Source organism: Podarcis liolepis, assembly GCF_965112155.1.
Source record: "Podarcis liolepis genome assembly, chromosome: 6".
Classification (NCBI taxonomy): domain Eukaryota; kingdom Metazoa; phylum Chordata; class Lepidosauria; order Squamata; family Lacertidae; genus Podarcis; species Podarcis liolepis.
Window position 1 is genome coordinate 62,981,626 of NC_139559.1, and position 18,212 is coordinate 62,999,837.

Genomic DNA, 18,212 nt, shown 5'->3' on the forward strand with positions numbered 1-18,212 from the left:
GATGCACTATTATTGCATCAACTACATTGTGCAAAATGCACCTGCCAAAAAACAACATTCTGGAGTGGCCCGTTATGCACACCCCTTAATTACCCCCTTGGCTTTCTACTTCTCACCCTGTGCACAGCCAATTATGTTCTAAGAGGGTCCAACTCATTCTCGCCCTGACAGCTCCCCATTGCTCAATATGCCCTTTGAGTAAAGGCAGCATTCCCCCTCTAGCAAGACTTCCTTCCTGGGCAGTGAAGCTCCTGGCAGCAGCTCCCGTGCATTGCCAAGCAAACAAAATGTCCTTGGGGCATTTTATTCAAGCTATGCCATGACGATGCTTATTCCTTGGAAATCCAGTGAGGTCATAGCCGCTGGAAATGTCCAGCAACAACTTGGTTACGGATTATTTATTTACCATCAAGCTGTAGTTATTGATTTCAGGATTTTGCATGAGCCAGGGTTACTGTGAGCAATGTGAGAATGGAGGGGAAAGTGTAATAAATTCCTATGTTTTCCTGACTTCTGTTTCTTGTGAACCGCAGGGCTACTGGGCAGGGATTGGGCTGCTAACATGCCTAGGACACTGCAGGAAAGATACAAATGCTAATAGCCAGTAGTGTGGTAACTGGACAGTGTAGTGTACTGGTTAGAGTGTTGGGTTAGGACCCGGGAGATCAGGGTTTGAATCCTCACTAAGCCTTGAAGCTCACTTACTGAGTGACTTTGGGCCAGCCCCTGCTATCCTACCTCACAGGGTGGTTGTGATGGTAAAATGGGGAGAGTGAGAGTTGTGTACACCAGTTTGAGCTTTTTGGAGGAAAAGATAGGTTATATAATTGCATGGCATAGTGTAACTTTACTTTTTTATTATTAAAATCAATAAAATAACCACCCTGGGTTGCTTTGTGAGGCTGAGATGTAAAAATAAATAAAAACAACTGTGCTGTTGAAAATATTTTGTATTGGTTGAATTCGGAAAAAAATAATATTGCAACCTAGACGCTAAAAAAAATAGAACAAGCCCCAACATTGGAGGACGGGGTGGGCTGTATTTAATTTCCTCTCTGGGACCCTGCAGAAAATATCCATTCTTTCCTCTTTTGTATGGACATGTTTATATAGGAGTGGAGCACAAGGCTTTTACGCTGCTGTGACGTGTCTAAAAGAGGGAAACTGTGCGGTTGGGGCAAAGCTGTAGAGTCAACAACAGGAAGGATGCAGTACGGTGACTGCAACACGGGATATAGTCGAGAACTCATGGCGTGGAAGAAACTGGGCTGGCAGCAATTGCATCAGTAAGGAGGGTTTTTTTTGCAGGTAGGTGGGGAGGAATAACCCATGAAACAGGAAGAGAAACAGACAGAACTCATTGTCCCCAGTAAAGAAAATAAATAACAGCTCCCTTGTACTCTGTAGGTATCTAATGCGTCAAGACTTCAAGAGTGAGCTTTCAGAGACGCATCTTGCTTCAAAACCAAGTTGCACCTTTGCATCTTGTATGTTTAATATCACTTTTCTGTTAGTCAAATAGTTCATTTCTAATTGCTTGCTCGATTCATTAGGCAAGCCAGGACATAACCTAAGAAAGGGGTCGCCCAAATAGCACGGAAACTTCACATACATTTCCTCAGACATGATTTTCTTCTGGCAGTTTCTCTCTACCCCAACCCCCCACAAGCGTCATTTCTCACAGACCAAAAGAGGGTTTCCAGGCCTCATGAAGAAGGGAGCTGTTGCTGCTGCTTCCACTAGTGCACACTGCTCTCAGGGAAAACCCACACTAGTTGAAAAATTTCCTTCCTGCAAAATGACAGGCCTGCAGTTTACTGACTGTGGAAATCTAAGATCAATGAAGGAAAGAAGATAGCAAGTTCCTGTTGGCCAGAATGGATAGTGTCATCAACAGCCCAACTGGGACATCCCATTTCTTTTTAGCTCTCCCACACTGACCGCCCATTTCTCTGGTAAACTGTCTAAGAATACCAAGGTTGCAGATTTTTGGGGGGTGGTTTTTTTTTCTTAAAAAATGTTGAGAGGTACTCTCATTTTCCTACTCATATTGAAATACTGCCCCTCAATGAGGCCAAACTTAGAGTCACAAAATGCTCAGGGGTATGCGGACCCCTGTGTCCCCCCAGAAAAAAAGCACTGGTTGCAGGTTTGATCCCCGTTTGGGACAGCTGCATATTCCTGCATTGCAGGAAGTTGGACTAGATGAGCCTCAGGATTCCTTCCGACTCTACAATACTATGGTTCTATGATTCTAAGAAATGGAGCCTTCCCATTAACATCTGCATAGCAGCATACAGGTGTGTGTGTGTGTGTGTGTGTGTGTGTGTGTGTGTGTGTGTGTGTGAATGAACTCTTGTTCACCTCTGTACAGTACAAGACACTTCTGAAGACTCTCATGCCAGTGTTTGATCTACAAATCTAAAATATGCTTCATGCTTTTTATAGGTATCTAGGAATGCAACAATTGCTTGTTCAAATGCTTCTGGAAACAGAACAGGCGTGAAGTCTGAATGAATTTGGCTCACAATGAAAATAGGAAAAAGAAACACTGGTTTGCAGTCATCACTGTTACTAAACTGGTTTCCATTATCGGCTCCTCTGCCAACGTGACTGTTATGTACAGTCATACCTCAGGATGAATACGCTTCGGGTTAAGCATTTTCGGGTTGCGCTCTGTGGCGACCCAGAAGTAACGGAGTGCGTTACTTCCAGGTTTCCCCACACGCGCATGTGCAGACTGTTAAAATGACGTCATGCACATGCACAGAAGTGCCGAAATGTGACCCATGCACACGCACACGTGCAGACACGGGTTACGTTTGCTTCGGGATGCGAACGGGCTCCGGAACAGATCCCGTTCGCATCCCGAGGTACCACTGTACTAAGCTTGGATCCTAGAACAATAGGCAAGTAGGATCCTAGAATGCATCAACTGATTGGCCTGCAGGAAAAGACCAATCAGGCTCCAGGAGGGAAGCAGAATCAGCCAATCAGCCAGGACTCATTGTGTAAATAATGTATATAAAAGCCTGAGGTTTGGGGGGCAATTGATTCACTTTTTTACAAGCTGCAATAAAGAGCATGAAATCACTACAGGACTCCGAGTGTATTTCAGTGACATTCCCTCTTGGAGTAGATAGTGGTTTGGGGGCACAGTTTAATGGGGGCATGAAGCAAGGCTTAAAGATTCAAGCCATAGTTTCCTCACCCCTGAATTAGCCTGATTCACAAAAGCCCTGAAGAATATAATATGATGGACCAGATCCTCTTGGCCATGGTGATTAAGGTTTGGCCAGCTTGACGTTCTAGTTTCTATTTTTAACTCTTATGTTGAGCAGTCCACAAAAGTGGGAGATGGCTGGGTTGTATCTGTGTATGCTGTGTTGTGTCTTGCTAGTTAGCATGAGAAGGGTCTAAGTCCACAGAGCTGTATTGCTGATAGGCAGCTAGTCAAACCACAGAAATACAACTGGTAGAGAGGGCTCTGTGCGATGTCATTTTCCCTCCTCTCCTAGGATGGAAGGAGCGTATAATACTTCCTGTTCCCCTCTCTCTTCCTTTGACCAGCATTGGATACAGACATGCCTCCGCCTGCTCCAGTTTTAGGCCCATGCCTGAAGCTGGTTATACTGTAAATATAAATATTTTGCCTGCGTAGTTTTTACTGCTGCCATTGTTGTGAGCCAATGCATACAGTAATTATAATGTAAGTAAATCTTATTTTTAAACTTACTTTACAAGCTCTTGCCTGATTCTTTGTTAAGCGGGGTAAGAAGGGGGGGGAAACCAGCTTACTTCATTAGCTGGACTTGCTCAAAGCAAGGCTTTACAGCCTAATTCCTTTTAATTCTGCTGCCAACAAGGATGGAATTTTGAAACTGTTCAACCCACACACGTGGGAGCCTGGAGGGATAAGTTGCAATTAATATATCCTCTCCTACCCATTGAAACCCATGCCATAATTGACACATTGCTAGTGAATAAGTATGTTGACATGCTTTTGTTTTTAGGAGGCCACAGTGGAGCTAGAGGTCTAGTGCTCTTCTCATACATTGAATGTCTAGGATGGTATGAACTGATCCAGTTTAGTAAGAACATACTACTAACTATGGTCTACCTAAAAGCTTCCCAAGTTCCTGACTGAGTGCCTTTAGCACACACCAAGATGACGCAACCCGGAAGGAAAGGTATCCTCTTGCTCAGGATCATTGCATCTTTCTGCTGCCTGTAAATAAGCCTGCAATTCCACCAATCTGCAGTGCCAAAAGTGCAAGGGCCACTAGGAACGAGCCAGGTCGCTTTGGTGACACGGAGCAACGACACGGATGAGAATGCGTTTGCCCACATGCTGAATTGACGTGTGTCTGTTTTATTTCTAAAATATAGCAACTGTTTCACCATGACTTCAGTGTACACAGCAAGAAACAACAACCCACCAACCCTAAATGGCAGATAGTCATAAAGATGCTAAAATCAATCAATCAATCAATCAATCATAATACAGCAGAATGGCATATCATAATTCACAGTCAGAGCCCTTTCACTACTACAAATCAACCACAGTTAGGCATCATACCTGAGATTTGCTGAAGGGGCAACTTCCAAGCTTGGTTGCTCACTCTAATTTTTGGAAATGAAGCACAGGATGTGAACACCAGACGACTTTTCTTCCCCATCCTTGAAACTCAAAGCAGATGCCTTTAGCCTATGGGAATAGAGGTTATATTACGCAGGGCTGCTATGCACTCCGCAATTCTGCAGGAGTGCAGAAGAAGTGTTTTTGTTTTTTCTTCTTTTCTATCCTGCCTTTCGTCCAAAGAGTTTAGGAAAGTGTACATGGTTCCCCACAACTTTATATTCACAATAACCCTGCAGGGTAGGTCAGGCTGAGAGATAGTGATTTGTTGAAGGTCACCCAGTGAGGTTTATGGCTTTATGGAATTTGAAAGCTGGATCTGCTTGGTTTCTGATTTGACACTCGCCTTCTGCGCCACACTGCAGGCTGATAAACCTCAACTTGCATTTAAAACTGAAACAAAACCCTAGCCCTGATGGCTGTGAAGATAAGGTATGCTTGGAAGTGTGTAAACAGAGGTGGCTGAACAAGATTCCCAGGAGCTGGGGCAGGGCTTCAGTGCCATGAACAGCTCCTTGTCTGTTCTGCAACTAGAAAAACCAGAATAAGTTATGCACAACAGTCAAAATTTTAGAAAAAGTTCTGAAAAATAAGATAAACAATGCAAATTCTGAACTTGCATAATTTATACGGATAAGAGAATCCTCATGTTCTTGGTGCAACATTTGGATTGCCCATTAATAGAATTCTACAAGTTTTTGGACAGGGGAACTATCCTTGGAATTGCTGATGGCTTCACCTTTCTTGAGTTAGAAGTAAGAGGAACATCAGAAAGCATGAGATTTATTATCACAGCATATTTGTTTTACGCAAACCACACACAATTTGCATAAATTTCAAGAGCATTTTGAGGCTCTCCCATCGAGCGGATGCAAACAACTTCCCAAAATAGCTTGGAAAACCAGTTTAGTTTTCTTTCTTTCTCTTTCTTTCTTTCATTTCTATACCGCCTTTCATCCAAGGATCCCAGGGCAGTTTACATTATAAAAGCACAAAAATACATAATATAGTAACAAACAAACAATACTGTTCCCTCCCGAGCAATAGTTGGGGTTTTTTTTAGAAGCCCAGTTTATAAATGACAAGGAACTTTGCTCAATTTATTCTTGACATGGTTACTGTTCAAACAGCTTCCCTTACACAATTTACTATTTCCCCCTCCACCCCGCCCACAGAGCTCAAACAGATGGCTCTTGCTTTGACACGCAAGAAGCTTTTTCACTTTTAATGCACCTCTTCTGTTAGTCTACCTAGCTTAATGAAGCATGTGTGATTCTTACGGTTATACAAAGGGTGGCATAAGCCATCTAAGGACTCAGGTTTTGTACCTGTGCATGCCCCCTCTTTTTCACTTCCCACAAAAATCTGTAATTGCTAATCACTCTCTTAAAATTTCTTTCTGAAAATACATATACCTCTTCTCATATATATAAAATGTAACACCTCTGCCTGACCTCAGTTTTGTAAATACATGGGGGTTTTCCTCCCCCCATCAGGACTGCAAAGCCGTCAGTAAATTATCCAGACAAAATTACCTCAGCAAGCACTCCGCTTGCGGGGGAATTGGTGTTTGCCCATACTTGAAACCACTAAGTCAAGTTGCTGGTCAATTGCTACTCTTCATTCAGCAAGTGCAGCTCTCATGGCTGTTTTGCTCTGGAGATGGCAGTTGTGCTAGTATAATTAGCGATAATGCCCATAATATAACAGGGGACGTCAACAGTTCCATTTCTGCCTCCTGCAGCATTTTGAAATCCATTCCTGTCAACAGTCTCGATTTGACTGGGACACCCTGGAATGACAGAAGCTACCCTGGCTTCGACTTGGATGTCCCATTTTCAGTGCTGAGCTCTTGCATGAGTCAGCTGGCTCCCATGTGAGTTCGGCACTAAAAGATGTGTCTTTCGCACTAAAGAAGGCACCCGAGCTGGAACCCCTGGAGGGGGAGCTGCTGCTGGTGCAGGCCAGGCCCAGAGGCTACGCTGCCTCCTCCTGACACCACCCCTGCTGAAGGAGGAGAAAAAAGCCAATGAAAATGAGGATGATGATGGGGACGGGGAAGAGGAAGAGGAAGAGGAGGAGGTGTGGTGCTTGCTGAGGGAGCTGCTTCCAGTAATGGAGGAAGGGGCTGGGGTAGGGCAGCCTCAGCTGGCTCACACAGGAGCGTGGTAGCGAAAGATGCAAGTCCCGATTTTGATTGGCAGAATGCTGGAGGATACAGAAATCCCCACCAGTTTTGATCTTCTCCTCTGCTTTTTATTTCTCCTTGTCAAATTTATTCCCTAGAGGCCTTGAATGTATTCTCTCCAATGCATGCTTCCTACAATTAAAACTGAAGCACTCACAGGTCTCCCACACACTTCCATTATGTGAACGCTGCATGATACAACAGGCACAAACAGCTTCACAAGTAACCAGGGTTCTTTTTATTTAATTTATGCAACTTCCCTCTTATAGCAGCTCCACCATTTCCAGGCTCAGTTCAAAAGGCTGCTTACCTTCAAAGATCCAAACTGCTTGGACCCACAATACTTCTGTTGGTGGCAAGGGGAAAAATAGGTATAAAAATGAGAATTCCTGGATGCCAAGATCTTAGTTTGGGGCAAGTAATCTTTGGTGAGAGAATCACAACATAAGCAACAAAGTAAAGCATGGAAATATAGGTAGTTAGTCCTTTAAAATATGCCATTGTGAGTTCCAAAACTTCCCTCTTCCCTTAGCATAAAAAAAATATCACACATTTGGTAAGTTTAAAATGGTTTACTTACGAACTCCCCAAAGGTCAGATTTATGTGCTTTTCCATACAGCATTCATAAAAAGTTGCACAGGCAGTAAAACATGGCCTAGTTACAGTGGTGAAAGTTCCTAAATTATTGATATAGGAACACCTCAATGGCTTGTGAAAGCCATGCGGCTAAGCTGGAGCAACCTGTTTAGCCTCTTCACCCACTGAGCTTCTAAGGGAGACTGGAGGGGAACAGTGGCTTGATTACCTAGTCCCTCCCAAGGTGAGCTAAGCCTGGCAGGACAGCTTATTCAATTGTCTTAAGTCCTTCATGCACTAATTAGACTTAAGCGGGTTAGTTATGAGGTTGCTTATCCTGCAATTGAAAGGGCTATGTCCTCTCCATATTATTGCCTGCTCATTTAGTCTCCGAAATCCTTCTCAGTGTCCCACTGCCACTTTCAGAGGTGCCCATTTTGCACAGTTGAATGTGCAGAAAGGTGTCCTCTGTTGTGGTACCCAGGATGTGAAGCTCCCTGCTGCAGATGATCAATCATGTCCCTCCCTGTTTATGTTTTGATGACAGCTAAAGACGCCTCTGTTCTGACAAGTCTTTCAGCCAGGTGAGTCTTCTTTGAATTTATAGTTCTTGCTTTCCCAATTTTCTTTGCTGCTCCCTTTGTGTGGGTTAAGTTTTGAGTGGAATTTTGATATTTGTGGCCTTGGGCACTGCAATTTGAAATAGAAAGGCAGGATAGGAACATATGAATGAGCAAGTTGCAGAAAGCAGCATTGCTCCCGCGGGAAAGAATCTTGGGTTGGAACATCCGAAAGTCAAGGTTAGGTTGCCTCTTTATGCCTTCATTGCATTAGCACATGTCCATGATTGGTCCCTCCATGGATATAACCTGCACAGTTGGCAACCCACTACCATCCCAGCATGACCCAGCTCCACTCTGCACTGTGAATACCTGCACTGTAAACTCTAGGCCAAACAAAACATTGCACCCAAATGCATGTCTATTTTTTTAATAGGAAAAGCAGCTTTCGGAGGGGGGAATTTAGAGTGCAAAAGCAGTGTAGGGCCTTTAACCCTTTCCTTGCCCACCACAACTTCTCTCCAGCCTCTTCCATCCCCCACCGTTGATAGGATTCCACACTTTTGCAGATATGTTTTTAGAACCCCATTGGAGGAGAACAGCTTGGGGGGGGGATGGATTTCAGAATAAAAGCAGCTGACTAAGGTAATATTAACCTCAGCAACCCACACCCACCAACAGGCTACTTCCCCGCTTCAAATCACTCCCTTTGCCAAGCAGCTGTTGGGAGTTTCGCTGTACACATTTCTGTATAAAGTGTCGTTTGGCCCGGAATCTGAATAACTGGATGAAACCTCCCCTCAATTATATTACATTACATAAGGCATGCTCCAATTTCCTCCAGTTGTATTGTTATTTATAGGTGTTGCACTGCATGACAAGGAACTAAGACGGGTCTGCAGAAACTGAGTAGTTAAGGCTGCTTTGATTGTCAACTCTTCTTCTTTTTTGTCAGAAGCTTCGATTGAGCCATTTTGGTGGCTTATCTGGTTAGGAGAATCTGGAACTTCTGACTCCCATGTAGACTCTGTTCTTTGGGTAAATGAAAGACTTCAGCTTATCCAGTCATGCAAACACATACCACCCATATTCTTCACTCCTCCACATACTCTCAGTTGGACCATTAAGGAAGTCATTCTCTGCGGTTTGCCAGGAAAGTGTCAATGGCTTTTGCTTTGGCATGGGCATCATTAAGGGAAATGAGAGAACAAGCACTACCATCCTGATGGTTTGGATCACATGTGATTTCACATAAGGTGTTTTTTTAAAAAAACCTAACCACTACAAATGCAACCGCACTGCTTTTGAGGCAATTTAATATTGAATATATCTGAGATCAGGGCTCTTGAAATTTGCCCTGCTCTGCTGAAATTCATCTCTCTTTTGGATTCTAAAATCTGAAATAGTAATTTGGATCTCATTTAAACTATTCTATGTTGGTTGGTGTGGGGTAGCAGAACTTGGTATACCAGAACAAGCCACACCACAAGAGATACCTGTGATAAAGAAGAGTTCACTCATTGCTTACTCGGACCAGAGTTGTTGCACCCGGACTTAGCTCCTACACTTCCTGTAAGCTGTTTTTACGTGTGGCAAAAGAATCAGGGGAGGACATTCTGACATGGCCCCCTTCACGAGCCCAAAACACAGAAATTTGTGACTTATGGGTTGCCATCTCTAAGTACAAGGACATGGAGTGGCTTTCTGAGACTTTGGGTGGCTTTCAGAACCACAGGATGGGCAAGTAGAAGCTGCTAGAGTGTGGCCACTAATGTTTGCCAAAAGAGAGGTGTGTGTGGAAAAGAAGCTCATGACTGCACCGCCACATGATGAATGCAGCACATATCCAAGCAAAAATCTTACCTGCAAAGCCAACTTGGAGAGACTCCACCAACCGATAAACCAGAAACACCCTTTGTGAAGGATATCCTGAGAAGCAAACCTCAACACCCAAGGCAAACATGTTGCTTCATGATGCCAAGGAATCCAAAGAACGTAAGTGACCTTTGGTTCAGGTCAAGGATCCATCTAGTCTTCACTAGTGGCCAGAAAGATAACCTCTGGAAAATCTATAGAGAATGTAAGCCTAAGGTTGCTGGTATTCAGAGAGAGACTGCCTAGGGACAGGGAGCATTTAGAAATTAGATCTATCCCCCAGAAACCAGCAGCCAAGGCTGAGCATACTATATTTTGCTGCCTGAAGGAAAGGAATAGATGGCAACTTCTCCGCAACCTGGAAACTAACCAGATTGGCAGCTGAACATTACCTCACCAATGGCAATGGGGCAGAGTCCTCCACAGCACATGAGGGCAGCAGGCCAGCCTTAAGGCATGCAGAGTGACTGCTACAGTGGCACAGTCTAAGAGTTAATGCATATGTGATTTTCTGCACCCTTTCCAGCTCCTACCATACCTCATTTGCGATTGGCTGATTGGTATTGTGCGCCATATTTATGGAGCCAAATGAGCTCCATAAAAAGGGAGTTCCAGCCAGGAGCCTGGCAAATTATGAAAGTAAAGATTAAAGCACAAAGGTCCATATGGGGAAGAAACACCCTTTGCAGTTTCTTGGCAGGTGATCTGAAGTACTTTTAGTGACAGCTGCCAGATGGAAACTGATGTGCGAGTATGAATTCATGCTGGACATAAGCTTGTTGGAAAGCTCTTGGACTCCTCTTCTGGGCAGGCTAAGGGGGGAAGTTTCGTTTTTGGGCAGGATCTCCTCGTTGTTGTTTAGTCGTTTAGTCGTGTCTGACTCTTCGTGACCCCATGGACCACAGCACGCCAGGCACTCCTGTCTTCCACTACCTCCCGCAGTTTGGTCAGACTCATGTTTGTAGCTTCGAGAACACTGTCCAACTATCTCGTCCTCTGTCATCCCCTTCTCCTTGTGTCCTCCATCTTTCCCAGCATCAGGGTCTTTTCCAGGGAGTCTTCTCTTCTCATGAGGTGGCCAAAGTATTGGAGCCTCAGCTTCACGATCTGTCCTTCCAGTGAGCACTCAGGGCTGATTTCCTTAAGAATGGATACGTTTGATCTTCTTGCAGTCCATGGGACTCTCAAGAGTCTCCTCCAGCACCATAATTCAAAAGCATCAATTCTTCGGCGATCAGCCTTCTTTATGGTCCAGCTCTCACTTCCATACATCACTACTGGGAAAACCATGGCTTTAACTACACAGACCTTTGTTGGTAAGGTGATGTCTCTGCTTTTAATGATCCTGTCTAGGTTTGCCATTGCCTTTCTCCCAAGAACAGGTGTCTTTTAATTTCGTGACTGCTGTCACCACCTGCAGTGATCATGGAGCCCAAGAAAGTAAAATCTCTCACTGCCTCAATTTCTTCCCCTTCTATTTGCCAGGAGGTGATGGGGCCAGTGGCCATGATCTTCGTTTTTTTGATGTTGAGCTTCAGACCATATTTTGCATTCTCCTCTTTCACCCTCATTAAAAGGTTCTTTAATTCCTCCTCACTTTCTGCCATCAAGGTTCTGTCATCTGCATATCTGAGGTTGTTGATATTTCTGAGGATTTCCTCAGGTTTACCCAAATAAACATTTATGGCCGTGGAGCGCCTCCTTGTTATATAAGATAAAACTTCGCATTAGCCAATGGCCATAGCAACAGTAAAACATTACAGTATACAGTGGTACCTCAGATTAAGTACTTAATTTGTTCCGGAGGTCTGTTCTTAACCTGAAACTGTTCTTAACCTGAAGCACCACTTTAGCTAATGGGGCCTCCTGCTGCCGCTGCGCCACTGGAGCACGATTTCTGTTCTCATGCTAAAGCAAAGTTCTTTACCCAAGGTACTATTTCTGGGTTGGCGGAGTCTGTAACCTGAAGCGTATGTAACCTGAAGCGTATGTAACCCGAGGTACCACTGTATGCAGAAAAGGAAATTTGATATAAGAGCACAATTTAAAGTCCTGAATCAGCCATCAGTTAGTGGCCCTTATTCTGATTGCCCCTGCTATGAACCTAGCAACCTTTGCTGTTATCTGCTCATTTTGATCTGATAGAAGAAAGGACATTGTGGCAGCGGTTGAGCGCCCTGGGATGGTTAGTATGAGTGGAGCACCTCATTAAGTATTTAAAACACCACCCATACCAGCTACTTATTCATTCCCTTTTTCCTTGCTTCAGATGCACAACCTACCTCTGAGAGTCTGCCTCCCTAGTCGCTTCCTTCCTCAGCCCAGCTCCAATACACCGGTACTTGGCTGGCACAAAGTGTTATGGGAGAAGGCCTGAGGGGGCATAAGCTGCCGACAGAGGAGACTTCTGTCTGCCACACCTCCCCTTTTGCTGTTAAATTCAGACCCATCACTGCTTGCTTTCTGTATCTGGGTACACACTTGCTTTTACTCTGCATCCAGAGTGTTCCCACCACAATCAGTCTCCATGGGTGTAGCCAGTAGGCAGGAGGGCAGCTGCCCCCCCCCTCCAATCAAGTAAATAAATAAAATTGCTTAACTAAAAGTAGAAATAATCAGAATATTCCAAATTGAAATGCTCCCTGCGGTCACTTGGATGACAATGTGGTGCATTCTAGCAACGCAACTGGCAACCTGACGGGAGCAATAGAGAGAGCTAGACAGAGTGTGAAGACAGGTGGGTGTCCTCCCCCCCCCCAACATAAATCCTAGCTACACCTATGTCAGTCACTATCATCAGCCTGGATAGCTCGCTTAGTTAGAGCATGGTGCTGATAACACCAAGGTTGCACCTTTGATCCACGTATGGGACAGCTGTGTATTCCTGTATTGCTGGGGGGTTGGACCAGATAATCCTCAGGGTCCCTTCCAACTCTACAATTCTATCCTGTTGTTTCTGATGAAAATACTGCTTTTTTACAAATTTACCCTCCGAAACCAGCTTCAGTCTGTATTGAGGAAAAGAACAACCTTGTCTGCATTTCAAGCCGGTCATGTGTAGCACACAGCTGATGAAACCGAGCCAGATCTGTGTTTACACACCCAGGTTTAATTTGGCCCTAAGGGTGAGGTTTTAATGTACATTGGGCTGGCTGACCTAGCCTGCCTTTCTCCCACAGCACTTTCCAGAGTCTATTTCTGGCTCACACCTACAACCGTTTTTGATATGCTGGCACAGTGCCTCTCAGCATGCGCAGAGTTCCTTTTCCTAAAGGTGAAATACGAGGGTTGTGTTTTTTTTAAGGGCCAAAGGGTGCCGTGGTGCTGCAGAGTGTGAATAAAATGCTCCCTTGCCTGTCTGGAGGGTAAACAGGCGTGTTTGGGGATCTGGAGTCCTGGATCAGCTTGCTTGCCTACGCAAGAGAAGCACAGTGTACTGACTGAGAACAAACGACCTGAAATGTGGCATCAGGCAGTCAAGCGACTCTTCGGAAAAAGTTTAGGCACTACTCTGGGTGGATGGGATACAGTCATACCTCAGAAGTCAAATGGAAGTCCATTCGATTTCCAAAACATTTGGAAACCAAGGTGCGGCTTCCAATGGGCTGCAGGAAACTCCTGCAGCCCATCGGTAGCCATGGAAGCCCCATCAGACATTCGGGTTGCAAAGAATGTTTGCAAACCATAACACTCACTTCTGGGTTTGCGGCATTCAGGAGCCAAAACATTTGAGTCACAAGGCGTTCGATTTCCGAGGTACTTACACACACACACACACACACACACACACACACACACACCCAATCCACCCTGATACATGGTCCAACAGTCTATGCAGGTCCACTCAGAGCACAAAATTTTCACAACATAATTGCAGCGGGTTGGAGTAGATGACCCTCAGGGTCCCTTCCAACTCTAGGATTAATATCATTTATTTATTTACTTCATTCATTCATTCATTCATTCATTCATGTAAACAATTTATGTACCGCCGAATTGCAATAGTACCCACACATACCCTCCAACACTTTGAAGCCAAAATCTGGGATGCCATCTTCCCAGACAACATCTCCCCCCCCCCCCGTGAGAGCATAGCAGCCATGATCTCACATGATTTTGCCTTGTGGTCCACCCCAAAAAAAACACTTTGGGAGAGCATGGTGCCCCAAAATGTGCATTTTGGGTCACCGTGCGAGATTGTGCAGGAGACATATGCAGGATTGCAGCAACCAAAATGGCTGCAAAGTGCTCATGATAACCGTCCCCCTCCCCCGAAATTTCCCAGTTTTTCCATGATGCTTGTGGGATATGCCCAAGTGGTTTACAAAGAAATAGTACAAAAAAAAATAAAAACCGGGGGGGAGATATTAAATTGCCTGCTGGAATAAAACTCTTCAGTAGGTTCTGGAAGTTAAGTAGAGAAGGAGGCCTGTCTGACCTGAATTGGAAGGGAGTTCCTAAAAACTGGGCCCATAATACTAAAAAGGATGGCTTCTGGTGCATCTGAACCATGGAGGACCACTAACAGTGACTCCCCCAAAGACAAGTGTGGGGATGCACACATTTGAGATGGGCAAACAGGTGCTGTAGTCTTGTGTGGAGCCTTGCTTCCAAAGAATCCTCCTCTTTTGCTCCTGGCTATTGGCAAAAGCACCATCAAAGGAAACATCTCTTGATATCCTGGTGGAAGAGGTGGAAGGGGAGGGCAGAAAGAGCTTGTAATTGTGGCCCCAAAGTTTAAGACAGAATTGCCCATGCCAAGGAGAACACAAAGGTTCATTTCAGCTCCTTTGTATTGCTACTCCAGCTCTATCGAGTGTGGGAGTGTCTTGAAGCTGATTCCCACATCAAGGCTGCAATCTCAGCAACCTCGGAGGCCCTTGTTTTGGAAAATGCTTTTCTCCTTTTGGAAGAGGGCCCCAGTAGAAAGGCAAACTCTGTGACTGTCAGAGGTCTCTTTTGCACTTCAGCCAAGTGAGAAGAGAAGGGAGTTACCCTCCAGCTGAAAATACTCCCAGGAAAATAAACATTTTTCCAAGCTCTGCAGCGTATTTTCTCATGCCCTGGTGTCAGGGGCTGTTCTCACCTAGAACGAGCGAGAGGGAAGACATTTGTTTGGTGGCTAGCTTTAAAGAAGATTTAGCACAATAAGTGATTACAGATGGTCTAGTTCTGACTGCTTGCCCGCTGGATAAACCTGATGCTGCGCAAGAGACAATCGTTGCTGGGATTTAGCAGAGATCCAACAAATTAAGCAAGCTTAATTCAGGCTATCTTCAAACAATGCCTCCACCTGTTTTACTGCTGCCTTACCATCTGCTGCTCCCTTTCTACCTGCTGCAAGAGCAGCTTTCCCAGGCATCAGGCTTGACGATGTGTCACATCACATCTTGTCACAAAATACGGCGGCGGCGTAGTCTGAGCTAACCTAGCGAGATCAAAAGTTGAAGTGTGGCCCTCAGTTTGCAGATCTGTGTTTTGCCCTGGGATAAGCGGCTGCCTTATAATCACTGATTCGCCCAGGATTACAGGAAATAAAGTTATCACGATCTACTAGTAACAAAACGGACATTGTGGTTTTAAGGGAGCTTATCAGTGCATAAGAACTACATTATAAAGATATTCTGGTTAAGAGCGTGGTGCTGATAATGCCAAGGTTGCAGGTTCAATCCCTGTATGGGACAGCTGCATATCCCTGCATTGCAGAGGATTGGACCAAATGATCCTCAGGGTCCCTTCCAACTCTACAAGTCTATGATTCCATAAATCTGATTTATGTTAGACTACACTGAATGTTCCAGATCCAAAACTGCAGCAGAAGGAGGGTGGAATGATGGCATTCACCCGGCCTCCCCAAAACCAAGGTGCTGCTGCTTATTGGGAAGGAAAGGGGGGCAAAGGGGCAGGGAGGTTGGTGGCAGCACACTGGCAGCAGCCCTGGACTGGCACCATGCCAACCTTTGCCCTCTCTTTCCCATTAAGCAGTGGCGACTCAGCTATCAGGAGGTCAGGTTAAGTGCCATTGCCCCACTATGCCACCCACTTCTGGCCTAAAGACATTCCTCTAGCAAAATATGCCTTTGTGGTGTAATGGTTAGCGTGTCGGACTAGGACCTGGGAGACCAGGGTTCGAATCCCCACTCAGTCGTGAAGCTCGCTGGGTGACTTTGTGCCAGTCACTGTCTCTCAGCCTAACGTGCCTCTCAGGGTTATTGTGAGGATGAAATGGAGAGGAAAAGAACCATGCACACCGCCTTGAGCTCCTTGGAAGATAAAGGCAGCATATAAATGTAATAAATAATGATCAAACGAAGTGGGATAGCATTAGGCAGGGATGGGAACCTGTGGCCCTCCAAACGTTTCTGGATCCCAACTCCCATCAACCCCAGTCGACATGGACTGATATAATGTGGATAGTATTTTTGTTGGGATTATTGTTTCTCGAGTTTTTGCAGTTGTGATATTATGGCGGTGGATTCGGGGAGCCCTGAAACAGGAAATCAATAGTCTCGCTAGCATCACTCTGGCCAGTGATGGCAAACTTGCCAGGATGGGCAGTGATCAGGGATGATGGGAGCTGTAGTCCTTCGGAGTTCCCTACCCTTGTTCCAAGTCCGCAGAAATATTCATAGAATTAAAAATATTCAAAACAGAGAGGAATGCTAGAACTGATTAGAATGTCTTGATGGTACAGCTTGTTCAACAGCAGAACAGGCTGCCTTATCAGAAGGGGGTAGACTCTCCTTTGCTAGAGGTTTTATGATGAGGTAATTGGTTTCCTACACTGGCAGCGAATTGGACTAAACGACCTTTGACTTTAAGTACCCATAACCTTCATGTAAAGTTCTGGCACAGGATGAACTGCTTTCTTCTGACCAGCAGCCCAGTGATACTAAGAAGACAGCTGAATTTGGTAACCAGTAATTTCAGGAGTTCCGATATCTGCACATCTCACTGACGCAGAAACCAGACGTGCTGCTTTATCTCCGCCGCTTGAGAAAACCCCTTCCACTTCCCCATCATACTTCCTGTCCAAATGCCCCAAATGCGGTCAAAAGATCTCACTCTAGATTTTGCCATTGGGACTTTGAAGAAAATTTGCGGGTAGTGTATCCTCCCTCTTAATAATTATTCCTTTATTCTTATTTATTCCATAATCTTTTTTTTAATGCTTTCTTGTTCTTTGCCTTGTAATGTTTGCATGAAAGGTTGTATAGAAATAGCTTGAATAAAGAATGGCAAGAGTCTTTTTCTTTAAATTTTCATTCCAGTCAAACAGAACAATCACTCTCCCCTTGGTTTGTCTACTCCAAACACCCACCCCTGCAACTCTCAGCATTTCATGGCTCTTTAGAATGATCAGTCCTCACAGAGCTGGTTTGGAGATACTCCTCCAGAGTGGTTTTTTAAATGGACTTCTGCAAACTTCCACTCCCCCTTGCCTTCAGCAGATGGCCTCATATTTTCAACTCCTTTGAAATCTCTTTTTTTTTTTTAAAGTTGACAAATATTTCAATGACTAAAAGTATTTGAGCACAGCTGAAGCATAGCAGAAGACGCAAAACCGACTGACCCAGTACTCTTATCAACCCAGTTTTGTACCTCTGTAATCTGCATTCTAGCTATAGAAGGAAGTTGGTTTCCCTCCTATAACTCCTCTGTGCTAATGTTCTTTGTCGTGGCCAAGGGAAGGAAATGCTGACTCATGGAGGTGAGCATATCAAGAACTTTGCATCTCCTCTAACATGTAGCTAAGGAATGTCAATGTCACTGGACAACCAGGGCTAAATCTGCAAGTAAAGGAGGGTTGCCCATAAATTGCATCATTCGTTTGAGTTTCGATTAGTTATCAAGTTCCCACAGAAAAGGGTTTGTTGCAGTGTTGCACAGGTCAGTGGGTGGTATAAAACAAATCATTTAAAGAAAAATAGGTAGTAAACCTAATCATTCTTCCCTTCCCAGTGCCAGCCCTACCATTAGACAACGTGAGACAAGGGCAGATGCTGGACAGCAGCAGCAGATGCTGGCTGTCCCTCCTAAAAGCCCTAACTATTCCCGTCTGAATATACTAAATGACATGCTCTGCTTCCCCTACTCTGCAAACTAGACTCCTGCCTCAGGTGCACTGGGGGATGCAATCCCATCATCATTGCATTGCAGGGGATTGGACTAGACAAGACACCCCCCCGCCTCAGCCTCAGCTGATGTGAAAAGCAGAGCAATACATTTGGTACCACCTTGGCTGCAGGAGTTGGTGGAAGGAGGTATACAAGGCACCGTCCAACTGTCTTAGAGACTCCACCCCAGATTTGTGTAGCCTTTTCTTCTCCCAAAGATATCCCACAAGGCTTAGGGTCAGAGTTTTCTTTCTCC

The 18,212-nt window shown here is 44.8% G+C and overlaps 1 long non-coding RNA gene across 1 annotated transcript in view; it reads right to left on the reverse strand.

Moving 5' to 3' along the window:
- The window catches only part of LOC310710114, a 39,839-nt gene that overhangs the window by 15,940 nt on the left and 5,687 nt on the right, over positions 1-18,212 (reverse strand). Inside the window, exon 3 of the long non-coding RNA XR_014527813.1 lies at positions 4,580-4,708. This is a non-coding gene — a long non-coding RNA (uncharacterized lncRNA). The remainder of the gene's footprint in view (positions 1-4,579; positions 4,709-18,212) is intronic.